The sequence below is a fragment of the Hesperophylax consimilis genome, chromosome 1 (genome assembly GCF_061612785.1).
Source record: "Hesperophylax consimilis isolate HC1 chromosome 1, BYU_Hcon_1.0, whole genome shotgun sequence".
Taxonomy (NCBI): domain Eukaryota; kingdom Metazoa; phylum Arthropoda; class Insecta; order Trichoptera; family Limnephilidae; genus Hesperophylax; species Hesperophylax consimilis.
The window spans coordinates 182,027-194,068 of NC_142836.1; the positions used below are offsets into that span (position 1 = coordinate 182,027).

At 31.6% G+C, this 12,042-nt stretch overlaps 1 protein-coding gene across 1 annotated transcript in view; it reads right to left on the reverse strand.

Moving 5' to 3' along the window:
• LOC149426077 (uncharacterized) overlaps window positions 1-12,042 on the reverse strand; it is a 126,125-nt gene that overhangs the window by 35,812 nt on the left and 78,271 nt on the right. The gene's annotated exons all lie outside the window — the stretch shown is intronic.

Below are 12,042 nucleotides of genomic sequence, written 5' to 3' on the forward strand. Positions count from 1 at the left end.
TCAATTTTCGTATATTTATAGGAGGGTTTTTGTGAATTCTTTTTAGTGTAGGTGTGCAATATGTCAAGAATCAGTAGGTTGTGATCAGATATTGAAGTGTCACAGTTTGTTATAGAATATGAAAGATTTATGTCTGAGATGATGTGATCGATAATGGTGTTGGTGCTTTCTGTGATACGTGTCGCATGTTTTTGTTTATTTTGTTTATTATATTCAAATTGTTTGACTTGATGATTTCTGTGTATTTACAAGTGTGTGTGTTTGTGGAGTCAAGTAAGTTGATATTAAAGTCCCCTAGTATTATGGACCTTTTGTGAGTTTTCAGCTGTGTGTTTAACTTATCTAGAAAATCTTGGAAATTGGTGTTTGGTTTTTTATATATCACTCCAATGTTTAAGTTAAGTTTATTTAATTGAATCCAGAGGAAATTGTTGTCTGGATCTACTATATTGTCGATTAAATTATATTCTAAGTTTTCTTCAATAAATATGGATACTCCACCACCGATGCCCTCAGGTCGGCAGGATGCCTCGTGTTTGTAGCCTTCAATATTAATGTATGGTACGTCCGTTTCTTTGAGCCAAGTTTCTGTTAAAATTATTATGTTGATTTTGTAGTTAATGGTTTTTAATAAGCACAGGATCTCGTCGACTTTTCCTTTCAGGCTTCTAATATTTAGATATAGGAATGAGATTGAAGTTTGGTTTTTGTTTGTTCCCAACTGTTTGTAGAGAGTTACGTCATCTACCCGTGTATGTAGTTTTTTTGTTTCTAAATAGTAAGTTTCGATATGACTGGTGGTCGTCGATTGACTATTTTTTTTTTTTTTTTTGTATTATAAGATTCCATTTCGTCCATTAAATTGGTGATTTTTCCGGCACTATCGGGATCCAGTTTTTTGGAGTTTGCGTGTAGGTAGATTTGGGTTCATGTTAGTTTATTTCCTTCTCGATATTATAGAAAATTTTCCGGTGGTTATTCTTATTTATTTCAATTATGTTTATTCTTGCCAAACTCATTGATTTCGAGATATTGTATTCATTCATTCGGTCGTGGAAAATTGGTCCGATGAATTGACAATTATTTTTGAATAGAGCAGCATGAGACCTTATTTCATGGTTGAGTTTGGAAACATTCAAATGATTATTTTTAGGTACCGAGTGCACTACATTGGTGTGGTGAAGATTATTTACAATATAGTACAAGTGACTAATTATATTTTTCGGTGATTTTTCATTTGTCCCAGTAAAAATGATGACAAAATCTTTTTTTGTAAGGATTTCACATGACTGTAATATTGTTGCACTAAATTTGTCTACAATGGCACCGGGATAAATATAACTCCGGCATTCTATTGTTTTTGAATTTTTTTCAATATTTCGTCGCATTTTTCTTCCTTCCTCATCTCCAAAAATGAGTACTTTAGATTTGTTTTCCTGCGGCGGCATTACGAGATCTGCTAGTTGATGTAAATAAATGTTATTTTCCACTATGAGAAGTTGCTTTGTTTCGGCTTTATAAGTCAAGAGCGATTGATTACTGCTTGAAGGTGTTAAATTTGTTAAGGAATTCTCCACTTTTTTTGTTACATGCTTTAGTTCATTGATGTTTTTATCTATGTTTGTAATTTGACTTTTAATTTCTTGTTGAAAATTTTCTAGTAGTGAATATATTTTTAGAGACATCTCTTGGAAGCTTTTGAAGTTTTTGTTTAATTGGTTAATTATTGAATTAGTTTTATCGTTATCTCCCGGTGTTTCATAATGTTGTAGGGATTCGTTCACAGATGTCTCCGTCAGCTCATCTTCATTATGTTGTGGGGCTTCATCCACAGATGTCTCTGTCAGCTCATTTGTTTGTTGAGAAATTTTATTAGTTTCTTTGCAAGATTTGAAACTTTTTTTGTAGTTTTTATTCATCTTTCGAAAATTAATTTCAGTTATATGACAACAAAAGAAATGAAAATTATGCTTACATGTCTTGCAGTTCAAATTTTCGTTGTCATGTATTTGGGTCTTGAATGATTTGCATTCTATCATTGCGGATGATTTCCACAGTGTTTTTGTATAATTATTTACGCTAAGATATGAACAAGTAATGGCAAAGGATTATATTGTTTGATTCCTTTTCACAGCATAAAGTTTCTAGTGTTTATTTATTTATAGCAAATGACAATAACACCGTTTGACGTTTGACATTCCCGGTGATATCACACTTTTTATATTAGGTTCACTAAGATTGTCTTTCTATTTTGTGGGCAATCAAGAAGAAATTACTTGGGTAAATATGTGGAATTAGTTTGATTTCACAGATATGACACTTAAATCACGCTTTACACATAGTTTTATAGGAGCAAAGATTTGGACTTGTTCACTGTTTGACGTTTGAGTATTTGATTACAACTTTACACAATTCATAAACAACACTTAATATAGGATAAATGGTTGGTTATCAATTGTGAAAAATTGGTATGTTTGGAAGTAAAATGTAGATAAAGTGAGCATGTTTGGAATGAAAAATGTATGTGTCATTTTGCTGTTCGATGACATTTTTTATCTATTAAAATTTAAATATTATTAAATTTAAATTTAAATATTAAAATTTAAATATTATATTTTTCTATCGCACGTCGCCACCGATCACATATTATCTTTCATACTATCACACATCGCAACGGACCACGTGTTAGGTACGCGCTTGTTTCGTATGTACGGTACTGCTGGAACGAGAAGGAGTGCATATCACGTAATGCGCTAGGTTATACCGAGTGGCGATGTGTGATAGAAAAACATGTTTTTTGTTTTTAATTGAAAAAGTGTCATCGGAAGGCAAAATGATCTCCAAATTTTTACTCCAAATACTCTTAGGAATCGCTGGTAAAAGCTGTGTGTAGGTATATAATTTCATTTGTTTTTTTTAGTTGTTTTACTTTTCTATTATCTTTTTAAAAGTGAAATGTTATATATTTTCTTAAAGATTTCAATATTTTATTATTAATAGGTAAAGAGCGGTTGTGACAACCCTCCAACATTGGTCGAATGTAGCGATTCTCAAGTGTGCGCATCGTTGTTACTGGGAAGTAAATTATGAACATTTATAAAAGTGTCTTTACTAAATACGTAAACTAAATATTCGACTCTGAAAATAGAAGAATTTTTTTTTTCCGAATTTAGACTTCGCAAATTTGTTCATAACGTGGCGAGTAATTTGCGCTCCCATGTAAAAATGTCTATTCATTCAAAAGCAGATTTTACTTTTAAGAACTAAATGGTGATATTATAAGGCGAGATGCCTATATACTATCACATTGATTTATTGACGAATCACAGTCAGCAGAATCAGAATCTCTTCGTTCTTCAACCTTTGATTTTACCCCTCACCCTTAATTTCTAGTCTATTAATATTCATATGTCTGTGGGTTCACTTGATCGTGCCATTTTTTCTCAGGCGTCCCCGACTACTTTTACCATTCACATATGTGTCATTTATTCTCCTTCATCAAGCAAAACGTTTCAATATATTTGCAAAAACAACCTGCTTACTTTCGAATGTTTTTATTCAATTCAATTCAATTAGTTTATTCCTTCAAAAACATTACAAAATTACATTTTATTTCGTTTTTAAGTACATTTGTAAAATGGTATTATATAATAAGTAAGCGGTGTATAAACTATACCAGCATCAATAGGGCTTGCCTTTTAAAGGCAGCTTCACCGATGCTAAATATGTCGATATCCGAATTAATTCTGTTCAACTGTTCAATCTGTTCATTCTGTTTTTATTGTAATGTAATATTTTTCCAAGCCTATCAAACAAAAGAAAATCGATGTCCGCAGAAACTTCATGGAATTGGCCGAAGCCCAAAAAAATTCAGTAGGTTTGTCCACAGAATTAGATCTGGAGAACAAAAAAATACTCCAAGAACAAGAATATAGACACATATCAGAATAGACCGGTCGGTGGCCGAGTTGACATCGCGCTTGGGTCCCACTCAGGCGTAGTGTGTTCAATTCCTCGGCTGGCTAAGTCCTCCATCACAACACAAGAAACATTTTAAGCTTACTGTGTTGGTAGTAGGAGATTTTCAAATATTTTCAGGTTATTTGTAACCCGGGAATGTCTGTCTTTCTTTAAAAAAAAGGGTTATATTTGAATTAAAAATTAAATACATGAAAATAATCCATGATTTAGAAGTTAAAATAATCAAAGAGGTAAACCAAACGGATAATGATTTCCCCTTAAAACAATTTACAAAAAATTACAATAAATGAGCTAAATAGCCATTAACAAGATATTTTCTTATGTCATTATTACCAAGTCTATCATTTTCAGGAAAATATCCAGCGTCAATTTCTTGGAGGATGGCGACAAAGTCTGGTGATGAATGTCTGATGTCATTATTGTTGGTGCATAAGTTTTGCAAGACCGCTGTGGCAACGATCAAGAATTGATACCACCCTTGTGGCACCAATTCTCAATTTCATCCCTATTGCGGGAAGGCGCCTTTTCCATATCCCAAAAGTTCTTTCTACCACATTTCTTGTCCTGATTTGGCTTTCATTATATAAATGTTCACCGTGAATGATGTGATGTCATTGGCAATGAACAAAATAAAATATACATCACACTTTTTGACATCCGAAATCTGGCAATAAAATCCACCACTTCCCATAGGAAATGAAGGTAAATACTCTAAAATGTATCGATTATCAAAGTCCGGGTTGTCAGACATTTTTTAATTATTTTCTCTTCAAATAATATTCTGTTCCTTGGTGACGGATGACGTCTGACAGCTTCAAACCAAAATCTAACTTTAATGTTGAGACATTGCTGGGTTAAGTAAAAGTAAATATTCAGTTAACTTTTTTTAAACGAAGTTGAAACAACCAATTTTTGCAAGAAATGATAAAAAGTTACTTTATTTAACTTTAACCAAAAATTAACTTCAACTATTTTCGATGCAAATGGCCCTTATTTATTTGATTTAACTACTTTACTTAAATTACCTTATATAATTTAATTATCGAAGGAAGCAAAAACTTTGTGGCTTGACATTATTACACAAATGAAACAATATCTTTGTTTTAAACCACTTTATTAAATGTATATACGTCGACCGTTTCAGTTGAACTCAACCTTCATCAGGACAGTTATTTTATTCATATTACTAATATAATTTTGATGCTCATAATCATTTCTACTTCCTTAAATCACTTAATTGATCTATTTTTACTATTTATTTTAATTATTTTGTTATTTTTTTATTTTAATTGCGAAGATTTTCCTTTGACTAAACGCATAGTTATAACTTACAAAGTCTTAGCTGAATATAATCACCCAACATACACAAACTCACACAATGGACCCGACAAACGACAAATAACAAGAATACGTATAAAAAAAATATCTGAAAACTAACAGCATTAAAATTATTTATTGTTTTTGTGTTTAATTCGTAGAACTCCATTTTTTATTTAATTAAAATCAAAATTAATAATATGATTATTAAGTTATGCAAGTATTTTTTGGTTTTTGTTATTGTTACAGCTGTTTCAGCTTACAAGGCCATTTTCAAACCGTGGTTATAAGCACGTTTAGACGACTTATTTATATGATTTTTATTTTACCCCCTCCCAATTTAAAATTATTTATTACCGGTTAGACCGATTTAATGATAAAATAATAGTGACAATAGATTTCATGTTCTGTGGGGGTATTTTGAAGTTTTTTTTCCCCACATTAATGTTATCTTAATTTTTTTTTTTTTTTTAAAGAAAGACAAACATTCCTGGGTTACGAATAACCTGACAATATATGAAAATCTCCTACTACCACCACAGTAAGCTGAAAATGTTGCTTGTTAATAAATTGTTCAATAATGATGTGGCTGCTATTAATTTATTTAAATGTGTTATATTGTTTGGGTTTTTTAACATACTTTGAAGCGGGGAATAAATTATTTTCCTTACTTTATTAATTAATGTTACATTACGGTCATTGTTTCTTTTATTGATTTCTAATTGTTCAAGTACATTTAATCTAATGCCCTTTATTTCTACATAAGGGTTTAAGTTCATTGTTGTCAAGCGGGACGTAATTATTTACTAAGAGATTTTCTGTGAATTTCGAAGAAGTGCTTTTATTATTACAACTTCTTATATGTTCTTTGAATCTAGTTGAGAAAGCCCTTCCGTCTGTCCAATATAAGTAGCGTTGCAATCAGCGTTGTCACATTTTAGTTCATATATGCCACAATTAATTTGATATATGTTTATACATATAGTAGCGAGAAAAACAAAGTTTCGCCAATCATATCCACCAAATTGTGAACAAAAGCATGAAAACACAAGGCTTCGTATTAAGAACAACTAAAAACTTTAACTCCATAGAAGCCATTAAACTGTTAAACATATCTATAGTCAGAAACATAATTGAATATAACTCAGTAGTTTGATCTCCCTCAAAATTCACATTGATAAAACATTGAGCGAGTACAAAAAAAAATTAACGTTTTATAAATTTTAAATTAATGATCCTAATACTAGAAGACTTATAATATAATTTCTTATTAAATTCTCTGAAAATACACACATTGGAAGACAGGCGTAAAATAAACGACTTAACTTTTTTATTCAAAATTCTAAACTCTAAATTCAACTGTTGCGAACTTCTGCAACTCATAAACTTACGAATACCTACAATAACACCACGACAAAATACACTATTCTAAGCAGCACAAATGAGCGCAATTACATAGCGAACTTCCAATACAACGGTTTCACAATATAGTTTAGGATTTTTACTTGTTCTGTGGATTAAAACAGATCCTAAAGGACTCTCAATATCAGAAGGTTGTTTTTAATAAAAGAATATTGAAATTCACTGAGTTTATTTGAACACATTGTTATACGCGACAGTAAATTTTACATGGACGATTCTAGAATGTAGACGGTATTCAAAAGGGCACAACCAGTCGAGACAAACGAGAAATCAGGAATGAATCGGTCAGCGGACTGACGGACCGTTGTCTTGGACACAGAATGTTGCCATAATAAGGAAATTAACTTAATTATTATTTTATGCTGTTCGCCGTCTACAATGGGAAACCAATACTTGGTGATGTCCACATATTTGATATTAACTTTTTTGGAACTTTTTTTCTATTTTGTGGAACGTCGAAGATTTATTCCAACACTATTCTTAAACAGAAGTTTTATTTTTGCAAACCAGTCAAATCGCTGTATTTTTAAATTAGTATTCTTGTTTTATTTTAATTTTTTTTTTCAGAATTGTCTGTCATCAAAATTGTACCACCTACATGTGAAATCTTCCTGGGCGTTAAATAAACAAATCAATAAAAAAATATTTTTAGTAACATATTGGATTGATTGTACTGAACTGCACAACTTAATTTTGATGTGAGCATCGAACATTTTTATAAGCAGTGAGTTATAGGGAACGACCATCCGGTTATCTACTTCATGGTTTCCTGCATTTGTGCTTGAGGCCGACCGTCTTGAGAGATTTTTAAAATTGTGATATCTTCTAAGATATTATTAAAACAATGTTTATCTACATTCAAATCAAAATGTAACATTTGGCATAATTAAATGGTCCAATACAGATTTAGATAACTTAGAAAGATTAATTAGAACTACGCTAACAAAGTTTAATTGCCATCATCCAAATTCAGCTATAGAACGAATTAATTTACCTAGAAATTTAGGAGGTAGAGGTATAGTCAAAATCACTTCTTTGAAACATAATCAGGTAGAAATGCTAAGAACTTTTTTTCCATAGGAAAGCTCATAGCTCAGAAATGCACAAAATAATTTGCAAGGCAGATAGAAATATTACACTTTTAAATTTATACGATGAGAATGCCAACATTTTTATAAATCCCAACCAGGAATTATTAGATTCCTGGTCAAATAAAATTTTACACGCAAAACACTTCAATTATCTCAACTAAACGTATGTTGATAAATTTTCGTCAAACAAATGGTTGAGTATTGGAGAGTTGAGCGCAGAAAAAGAAGGATTTATGCTTGCCATTCAGGATAGAGTCATTAATACTAAAAATTATAGGCAGCATATAATCAACTAACATATGATGCATAGCATAGATGTCAACTAGCCTACCTACCTACAAGTCAACTGTCAAACGCTCTACATAAAAATCTAAAAAAAACATCACCAAAATCACTATAATAAAACCAAAAAAGTGTCAAACCCTACTCACAGTGTCATCGCTGCGTTTCGCGCTGCTAATATAAATGTGATAAACAAATTAAGTATACAATAATCGAAATAGTCAAATGATAAAATAGTGAAAGTAAAACTGCAATCGTGTGTAATACGGTGAAACCTAACGGTCTAAAAATTACTCTGTGGCTACCCATATTGATAAGAGTTATTTATTGTTATTAAGTTTAATTTGTAGGACTCCATTTTATTTTTTTATATATACAATAATATTATTATTGGGTTTATAAAAACAGTTTATTTTTAAACAAGTTCTGCTGTGTAATTATTATTACGCGTGACAGCTGTTTCGCCCTCTGAAGGTTCTCAGTTTGATAATGCCTTCAGAGGGCGAAACAGCTGTCACGCGTAATAATAATTACACAGCAGAACTTGTTTAAAAATAAACTGTTTTTATAAACCCAATAATAATATTATTGTATATATAAAAAAAAAAAAAAAAAAAAAAAAAATTTAGGAGCATCTTATCAGTGTCCATAATTACTTTGACACTAAACAAAATTCAAAACAATATACCTATCTCGCTATTGGTCAAAAGTGAGGTTGCTTCGTGCTAAAATTTTGCGAAAAACTATTATTTAGGCGTTGAGGATTATTAACCACAATGTTTAACTGTGAAGGTTGCCTCAACCCAATAAATAAAGATGAGTATATGTTCACGTGTACCAAGTGCAAAATAACATTTCACAATAATTGCCTCAATATCTCTGATTCCAAATACAAAAAAGTGGCAGAAAAAAATAAAACCTCTTGGAAATGCCCAAAGTGCCTAATCAGACCAGGATCACCGTCTACATCCTCGGCTGCAAATACCGATGATGATGATATTCTCTTTATTCGTCTGACCAAACATTTTGACCAAAAGGTCACTGAACTTAAAAAAATGTTCGAAGACGTAAACATAAGTACTACAAGACCTACAAAAAGATACACAATCCTTACGTGAAATAAATACTAAGAATGACTTAAGAATTTCAAGCCTGGAAACCAGACTAGCCACTATAGAACAAAATAATCTCTGCGACTGTGTGGAAATGGCGGGTGTTGAATTGCGGCCGGGAGAACAACCAGCTGAAGCCGTTCTTCGGGTAGCCAATTCTCTTGGTATGCCATTGTTGCATCAGGATCTACGCCTTGTGACCAGGACCCAGGACCGCAGAACTAACGCCCCCGATAAACTGCAAGTAAACTTCTACAGCCAGAAAACGAGAGATATGGTCTTATCTTTCAAAAATACAGCCAAAATACTTTACCCAAAATCACCTATTTATCTTAGTGAGGTGCTTACGCCTTATTATAAGGAATTGCTGTGGAAAACAAAACAAAAGGCTAAAGAAACAAAATTCGAATTTGTTTGGTTTAAAGCCAATAAATTACTTGTTCGTAAGGGTCCAGGGGAAAAAATCATTCAAATCAAACATGAAAGTGACATTAAAAAAATGGTATTGTAGATTTTTAATTCTAGAGAAAACCCTTATTGTAATAGATATTATTAAAAATGGACTGTATTACCAATTATAGGACGTCAAATCCTAAATTCTGTAAAAATGTACTACAAACACACTCATCCTCTCTTCAAATCTTACAGCAAAATATTAGATCGATTTCCAAGAATTTTGACGAATTCTTGCTACAACTTGATAATATTGGAACCTCTTTTCATATAATTATTCTTACTGAATGCTGGATAAAAAAAAAAAAATGCTCCTAAAATTTTGAAAGGGTATGATCACTACAGCACTTCAATACATACTAAACAAAATGATGGAGTTGTTGTCTATACCAGAACTGAACTGATTGGTTTATCTGTCAAGGAAATCCAAGTCAGCGGTGCAAACTGTTTGCAAATAACTCTCAATAATGACACATGTATCTTAGCAATAAACCGTTCTCCATCCTCTTATAATATTTCACCATTCCTAAAATCAATTAATAACTGTTTAACTGAATTATGTAATATTAAAAATTGTATTATTGCTGGTGACCTCAACATAAATATTCTGCCCACAAACGAACATTCTCAGTGCCAAGAATACTTAAATACGCTCACATACCATGGATTCCAAAGCACCATAAACACTCCCACACGTGCTTCATTAGACTCCATTTCATGCATTGACCACATCATGGTCAAATCCAACTGCCCAGTAATATCTATTGTATATGAATCTACACTTACCGACCACTACACCACTATTCTTTCCATACAAACATGCAACAGAAAAGACAAACATAAAAACACAAAAAATAAGAAAAAAATCATTCAAATCAATTATGATTGTGTTCGTCAATCTCTGATGAGTAAATCGTGGTCAGAATTACTTAACACCATAAATCCAGAAGACGCCTGGACGTACTTTATCAATTACTTACAGACTACCATTAACGAACATACAAACATAATTATAAAACATTTACCAAATAATATTTTACCAATTAAGGCATGGATAAACCACACTTTTATTAAATCTATCCGTAAACGTAACAAACTCCACAAAAACGTTATTAACAATCCTTATGATATACAACTTCGAAACTTTTATAAAAGATATAGAAACATTTGTACCCAAATAATAAGAAAGGCTAAAGAGATATATTACAAACAGAAAATAAAAACTGTAATAATGATCCTAAAAAACTTTGGAAAACACTTAAAGAAGCCACTCACTCTCAACCTAATCCTACGAATGACTTAAAACAACTAAAAGTAAAGGATAAAATATTTAATTTTTCTAGTAATCCCGATATTATTGTTAATCATGCAAATAAATACTTCTCAAAAATAGGTGAACAACTCGCAAAAAATATCGATGTAAACCATACCAACTCCAGTTCACTAAGCTGTAATACAAATTTGCCTAACAACTTGCATTTTAGTCTAAAACAAATTTCAAATGAAGATACTAGATTGATCATAAACTCATTAAAAAACTCGTCTTCAACTGGCTTGGACGATATATCAAATATTGCCTTAAAAAAACTTGTATCAGAAATAACCACTCCCTTAACATATCTTATTAACTTAAGCATCCTAAAAGGCCTATTCCCTGACAAACTAAAACACGGAATCATAATCCCAATACATAAAGGAGGCTCTAGAGCGGACATAACTAACTATCGTCCAATTACATTACTAAATTCACTATCTAAAGTCTTTGAAAAAACTATTAATAATCAACTAATCGAATACCTTGAACAAAATAACATACTATCACTCAACCAGTTTGGATTCAGGAAAAATAAAGGCACCTCCGAAGCCCTGGCAACAGTTACCGATTTTCTAAATGAAAACTTAGACAAGGGATCAAAATGCATATCAATATTCTTAGACTTGTGCAAAGCATTCGATACTATCTCTCACTCTAAACTTTTACAAAAACTATCTAATATTGGTATAAATGGTGATGAACTTACTATTATTAGCGATTACCTGTCAAACCGAAAGCAAAGTGTGAAAATCAACAACTGCAATAGCAATCAATTACCAATTAGCTACGGCGTGCCTCAAAGAAGTGTTTCAGGTCCTACCCTGTTTTTAATATACGTAAATGAATTATGTAATCTTCAAATAGATGCCAAAATTGTAAGTTTCGCTGATGATACGATTCTCCTCTTCAAATCAAGCAATTGGATGATGTATACATAAAAGCTAACAGGGGCATAACTGTGGTTAAAAGATGGTTAAACAATAATACACTAACAATGAATGTGACCAAAACTAAATACATTGAATTTAGTATTAATCCTTTCTTAAGAAACCCAGAAAATCAAATTAAA